Source organism: Rhinopithecus bieti, unplaced genomic scaffold (genome assembly GCF_001698545.2).
Source record: "Rhinopithecus bieti isolate Rb0 unplaced genomic scaffold, ASM169854v2 scaffold_31064, whole genome shotgun sequence".
NCBI lineage: Eukaryota > Metazoa > Chordata > Mammalia > Primates > Cercopithecidae > Rhinopithecus > Rhinopithecus bieti.
In genome coordinates, this window is record NW_016813286.1 from 530878 (window position 1) to 538534 (window position 7657).

Below are 7657 nucleotides of genomic sequence, written 5' to 3' on the forward strand. Positions count from 1 at the left end.
GTGGAGTCTTGAAAAACAGCTACCATGCACTCCATGTCCGCTTGATTTGAGGGCCATACTAGTGGAAAAACAACAACGTGGGCCTCTGGCCTACCATGTACACAAGCGTAACAGTCACTTTTGTTTAAAGTGCGAACAGAATATTTAATCTATTTTAACCAGGCATTTACATCTTTATACCCTGTTTCAATGGCTATGGTTTGCCGTAGGTCTCCTATTTGTACTACTGAGAACTTGCTTTTGTCATTTGGCATGAGGCGAGTCATAGTTTGATTTTGTAGGTTTGGGAAAGGGGCAGCTGTAGGAGGTGCCTATAGGATCCTTTCCAGTGACCTCTGTTCCTAAACCACAGAAGCGCCCTACAGTGGGGTTAGAGTTGCTGGTGGTAGGAATAGTAATGGATATAAGCACTGGGTAAGGAAAGGAAAATATAGATAGACTAAGCTTTCCTTAGCTTTAATTTGGTAGGGCTTGATCCAGGAACAATGGCCTATGATTCTGAGGATAATGGCACTTGCTTGACTCAGGTGTGATGTGTCCATCCCTTTCTGCTATATGAACAGCAGTCTCGGTGGTTAGCAGCACAAGGTACGGTCCTTCCCACGCTGGCCCGAGTTTCCCTTCTTTCCGCCCTTTGAGGAGAATGTGATCCCCAGGCTGGTGCTGGTGTACTGGAAACTCCAAGGGTGGCACCTGTGCTAAAAGACCTTTTGTTTTAAGGGAGGAGAAGGTGGAGGATAAACCAAGTATATAATTTCTAAGAAATTGATCTTTTGTTTAAAATGTGGGGACATCAACAGTGGACTTTATAGTCCTTGGTGTCTTCTTGCTGAGAAATTTTCTTTAGCACCTATTTTATTAGTTTTTAGACCAAAGAAAGCCCAACACCATTTTATATTTGACAATGCTTCCTGTATGATTTTATACCATATAAGCTAAATTTTACCTTTATATTAGTGTGTTATTAATGTTAAACTTAATTTTAATAAAACTTTGTAGACATATTTATCTAATTTTAATGTCTGACCATAAGGTAAGATTTTTATAGACTGTTTTAACCTTTTATAATTTTTGTTAAAGCGCAGGTTAGTGCTTTAAGGAAAACCTGTTGTGTTTTATTTTAATGTCCAGTTCACAGAAAACTGGATGACACCCCTTTAACTTTAGCCAATATGTTCACACACAGAATTTCCTTTACAAGTAACGTTTCAAAACTTGCTTGAACCTTCAAAACAAAATTTTTTTACCCTTTTAATGTAGGTGAAAATTCACATTCTTATGCCTCTTTATAATCCTTTTACCAAAAGTATGTTTTGCTTTCCTTACACACCTTGCATGTAAACTGTTTCTTCAATAGTTTCACATTCAGAAGGCCTAATTACTTTTAAATTATACAACATTTCTTGCATAAATTCCCTTTTACAACTTTTTTTTTTCACGACTTTCACAGACAATTCTTCAATACACCTCAACTTTCTGAGTTGTTGCAAACATCCCTTTCTTTAAACAACCGGTTAATTTATTTTAGGACAAGAATTTACCATATAACATTCCTTTTCCAGTGACCTCTGTCCCCCCTCCATTTTTTTCCTCAAAGGTGATAACCATTCTTTTCCAAAGTGAAATTACTTCATGTCTGTGGACTAGACTGTTTAAGACCACAAGATTAGAAGTTAGGATAATACGCGTTACACTGTTAACATTTAGCAAACTTTACTTTTGTTGAAAACCTTGTAGGTTTTGGGTTTCAATTATCCTTTGCTATTAATAAAACCTAATTTAATCCAAATTTAACTGAGAATTGGTATAGATGACTCCTTCCTGAATCTGTAAGTATTTTAAGGCTTGGCTGAGTGCAAACAGCTCACATTTTTGAGCAGACCAATTTTTAGGCAATTTTCCTAACTCTGCTTCTACAAGAGTTTCCTTATCACTTACTGAATACCCATTGTGTCTTTTTCCCTAAGTCACCTGGGAGGAACCATCTGTCTTCCTGTCACCCAGGAGGAACCATCAGTCATCCTCTCCTGAAGGGAGTTCCTCCTAGTTCTGGTGGCACCTTTGCTTGGTAATTAAGATTTAGATCCCCTGTTAGGAAACCTACTGGGTCAAGGGAATTTTCAGTGGCTAATGTCAAATCATTTTTTTCTAACAGAAGAGCCGCATACCCTAAGGTTCTTGAGTCAGTGAGCTACCTTTTAGCTTTTGGGGTTTTTTTGTTTTGTTTTGTTTTTTTGTTGTTGTTGTTTGTTTGTTTGTTTGTTTGTTTGTTTGTTTTGACCTAGGATAGTTCTGACCTGATGACGTGTGCTCACAATGTTAAGTTTCCTCTGAAAGTTATTTTTCTACTTTGTTCTGGTAACAAAGCAGTTGCTGCTACAGATTGAATGCATTTGGGCCATCTGCGGGTTACTGGGTTAAGGATTTTTGATTAGAAAAGCTACAGGTTATCAGTGGCCTCAGTGCTTTCGGGCTATGCCTTTGTTCCCACTGACAACAAGGTGGTATTGGAGTGTTAAAGGGTCATGGAGAAGACCTCCAATTATCAATTATAGGTTTTAAACTTATCCTGGCTTTTAAATGAATAGGGTATACTGTTTTCTATTTACTGCTTCTATCTCTCTCTTTCTCTCTCTCTCTTTGACTCTCTCTCTTCTTCTCTTTTACTCCCTCTTTATCTCTGTCGCTTTCTCTCTTTCTCTCTCTCTCTCTCTGATTCTCTGTCTCTTTCTCTCTCTCTCTTTGACTCCCTCTTTGTATCTCTGTCTCTCTCTCTTTCTCTCCCTTACTTCCTCTCCCAGTTTCTCTTTCCTCTCTGCTGGTCTTTCCCTGCCTCTGCCAGCCGCTTATGCTGCTGTTCTCCCTTCTCCTTCCCCTTCCCCTGGGAAGCAACCAGCAGGAGTGGAGCTTAGCCTCTTTCTTACCCCTGAGAAGAAGGGAAAGGGGAGTTCTGAATATTTTTCTTACTACCAGAGGTTTGTTTGAGGTTCAACCACCTGAAATTTGAGGAAGGCTCAACCCCTCAAACCAGGGGATGTCTTGCCTTGCCTACCCTGGGAAGTTGACCTGGTTTCTCCCTTTCCCCCTCTGAAGGTCCCTTGCACACTTCGCACTTGTGTTGTCCTCTCTGGCCACTCCCCCAAGGGAGAATTAGGCCCCTCTTAGTGTTGGCATGCCGGTATAAATCCCATGGCAGGATCCGTCCTAAGCCATATGAGGTAGCTAGGGAACCGCAGAGAGGACCCACTCACTCCGCCCAGCAGTAGGACTTGTCACCATCCACACAAACGACACCGCAAGCAGAGTTGTCTGTGATCATTCACGCACATCCACGTTTAGCCCTCCAGAATTTCATCACCAAGGAAGTACTTTACCAGCTCCTGTGGATTTCCTTCCTTGGTCTGTGCACAAAGTCGTTGCCGCAGTATGTGAGGATCCTTTAAGCTAGGTTGCTGGCCGGTTTCTTTCTGCATTGCTGAGAGCTCGGGTTATTCCTCGCACCAGGTAGGTCTTGGTCCCTTACGCCTGAGGCCACGGCAAGAGGTGGTGTGGTGCCTCCTCATGAAAGAGGACTAGAGACGCCCCTGGAGGATTGCCACAAAAATTGTTAGAAATATCAAAATTGTTAGAAATAAATAATTGGTGCCACAAAGGAAAGTTAGCACAGAGACAAAAGATCTCTCAGCAAGGCCATCTTTACTTTCTGCAGAAAGGGTACAATCTTAAACTGATACCCAATTTGCTAATAGCCTAAAACTTTCCTAAATAGGTAAGTACAGGGAAGAACAAAGAAGTTGGTTACAAAAGGTTTAAGGAAGCAATAACATTTCCAAACAAGGAAGAGGCATAGGCTGTGAGCTGGAATGGGCCTGTGAGCACATTTAACAGTTACATAGGCTAGGGCTTAACAAAAAGTCATTAAACACAAAGCAAGGAGGCTTGAAGAAAGTTAGTCCTCAAAAGAAACCATCATTTCCAACACTCACAATTTATTCTTCAACAAGAAGGAAAACTTTGAAGAGGAAACTTTTTACTTTCTCCATTTGATGTGATTGTCAATTCTATTATGCTTTTAATTTGGTTTCCATTTATTGTTAGTATATAGAAATGTGGTTGATTTTTATGTGTTGATCTTGTATCTTCCAACTTTGTGAATTTATTTATTCATTCTAAAAGTTTTCTGGAGGCGGGGGGATCATGGTGGATGAGAGATGAGACTAGATTTCTGCTCCAGACAGAGCAGCATGCAGAGGCTTGCTTTGTGAACTTTAGCTCCATATCAACTGCAAGAACAAATCAGCAATCCTGAGAGGATTCACAGACACTCTGAAGGAAGTGGCCTGCTCCTGAAGGACACAGTAGACACTCCAAATACTGTGAGTGCCCCAGCCATGTAAGTGGGAAAGGGAGACCCTCGTCTCCTGAACACATATCCCCACTGGAGAAGCTGAAGATCTGTTTGCAGGAGAACTTTCCAAATTTACCTGGAGCTGATCAAGTTAAAGAGCTGAGCCAAGTGAAATATAGGGGTGGGGGAAGCAGCAGAAAGGCCCTGGGAGCTTGCTGGGTCCCCAAACAGCCCATGACTGGCTGGCACCACAGGGATCCATCAAGAAGGTGGCCAGAGGAGCAGGGGATAAAACTCCGCAGGGAGAAGGAATTATCTAGCTGAACTTGGGTGTAACAATTTGAACAAGGTGAGAAGCCTCCTGACCAGAACTCGGTGGAGGGCACAAATCCAGCTTGCAGACTTCACAGGCAGGGGAAGAATTAAAGTCCTTTTCTTTGGCAGCTGGGAGGCGGACAAAGCTTCAGGCAAGTTTTCAAGGCTGTCTCACCCTCTCCCTGGAAACACACTTGGGGCTGTTGCTGGGGGAACAGTGGGAGTGAGACTGGCCCTTTGGTTTGTGTGGGAGCAGGGTGAGGCCTGTAACTGCCAGCTTTCCCCCACTTCCCTGACAACCTGCATGACTCAGCAGAGGCAGCCATAATCCTCCTAGGTACACAACTCCAGTGACCTGGGAATCTCACCCTCATACCCTAGAGCAGCTGCAGCAAGACCTGCCGAAGGAGACTCTGAGATCATACACACCTAGCCCCACCCCTGGACCTGATGATCTTTCCCTACCTGCCCTGGAAGCAGAAGACAAAGGACATGTGATACTCGGAGTTCTAGGGCTGCACCCACCGCCAGTCCCCCTCTACACTACTACAGCTGATGCTTTCTGGAAATTGCCACCTCCTGGCAGGAGGCCAACCAGCACAAAAATAGAGTATTAAACCACCAAAGCTAAGGACCTTCACAGAGTCCACTGCACCCTCTGCCGCCTCCACTGGAACAGGTGCTAGTATCCACAGCTAAGAGACCCTTAGGCAGTTCACATCAGAGGACTTTGTGCAGACAACCCCCAGTACCAGTCCGGAGTTGGGTAGAGTCACTGGGTGATAGACCCAGAAGAGAGACAAAAATCACTGCAGTTTGACTCACAGGAAGCCACATCCACAGGAAAATGGGGAGAGTCCTACATCAAGGGAACACCCTGTGGAACAAAAAAATCTGAACAGCAATCTTCAGACCTAGGCTTCCCTCTGACAGAACCTACCCAAATGAGAAGGAACCAGAAAACCAACCCTGGTAACATGACAAAACAAGGCTCATCCAGACCCCTAAACCCACTGCCAAAAAAAAAAAAAAAAAATCACACTAGTTCACCAGCAATGGATCCAAGCCAAGAAGAAATCCCTGATTTACCTGAAAAAAAATTCTGGAGGTTAGTTATTAAGCTAATCAGGGAGGGACCAGAGAAAGATGAAACCCAATGCAAGGAAATCCAAAAAATTCTATGAAAAGCAAAGGGAGAAATATTCAAGAAAATAGATAGCTTAAAGAAAAAAAACAGTTAAAAATTCAGGAAACTTTGGACACACTTTTAGAAATGTGAAATGCTCTGGAAAGTCTCAGCAATAGAATTGAACAAGTAGAAGAAAGAAATTCAGAGTTCAAAGACAAGGTCTTTGAATTAACCCAATCCAACAAAGACAAAGAAAAAAGAATAAGAAAATATGAACAAAGCCTCCAAGAAGTCCGAGATTATGGTAAACAACCAAACCTAAGAATAATTGATGTTCCTGAGGAAAAAGACAATTCTAAAAGCTTGGAAAACATACTTGGGGGAGTAATCAAGGAACACTTCCCTGGCCTTGCTAGAGACTTAAACATGGAAATACAAGAAGCACAAAGAACACCTGGGAAATTCATTGCAAAAAGATCTTCCTCTAGACACATTGTCATCAGGTTATCTAAAGTTAAGATGAAGGAAAGAGTCTTAAGAGCTGTGAGACAGAAGCACCAGTTAACCTATAAAGGAGAACCTATCAGATTAACAGCAGATTTCTCAGCAGAAACCCTACAAGCTAGAAAGGATTGGGGCCCTATCTTTTGCCTTCTCAAACAAAACAATTATCAGCCAAGAATTTTGTATCCAGCAAAACTAAGCCTCCTGTATGAAGGAAAGACATGGTCGTTTTCAGGCAAGCAAATGCCAAGACAATTTGCCATTGCCAAGCCACCACTACAAGAACTGCTAAAAGGAGCCTTAAATCTTGAAACAAATCCCAGAAACACATCAAAACAGAACTTCTTTAAAGCATGAATCACACAGGACCTATAATACAAAATATAAGTTAAAAGCAAAAACAAAAAACAAAACAAAGCACAGGCAACAAAGAGCATGATGAATGCAAGGGTACCTCACATTTCAATACTAACATTAAATATAAATGGCCTAAATGCTCCACTTAAAAGATACAGAACTGCAGAATGGATAGGAACTCACCAATCAACTATCTGCTGCCTTCAGAAGACTCACCTAACACATAAGGACTCACATAAACTTAAAATAGAGGGGTGTAAAAAGGCATTTCATGCAAATGGGCACCAAAAGTGAGCAGGGATAGTTATTCTTATATTAGACAAAACAATCTTTAAAGCAACAGAGGTTAAAAGAGACAAAAATGGGACATACATAATGGTAAAAATCCTTGTCCAACAGGAAGATATCACAATCCCAAACATTTATGCACCTGACACTGGAGCTCCCAAATTTATAAAACAATTACTAATAGATCTAAGAAATGAGATAGACAGCAACACAATAATAATTACTGAGGTACTTCAATACTCCACTGGCAGCACAAGAGAAGTCATCAAGACAGAAAGTCAACAAAGAAACGATGGATTTGAACTATACCTTGGAACAAATGGACTTAGCAGATATATACAGAACATTTCATCCAACAACCAAAGAATACACATTCTATTCAACAGTGCATGGAACTTTCTCCAAGACAGACCATATGATAGGCCATAAAATGAGCCTCAATAAATTTAAGAAAATTGAAATTATATCAAGCATTCTCTCAGACTACAGTGTAATAAAACTGGAAATCAACTCCAAAAGGAACCCTCAAAACCGTGCAAATACATGGAAATTAAATAACCTGCTGCTGAATGAGGATTGAGTCAAAAATGAAATCAAGATGGAAATTAAAAAATTCTTTGAACTGAATGACAATAATGACACAACCTATCAAAACCTCTGGGATACAGCTAAGGTGTTGCTAAGAGGAAAGTTCATACTCCTAAACACTTACATCA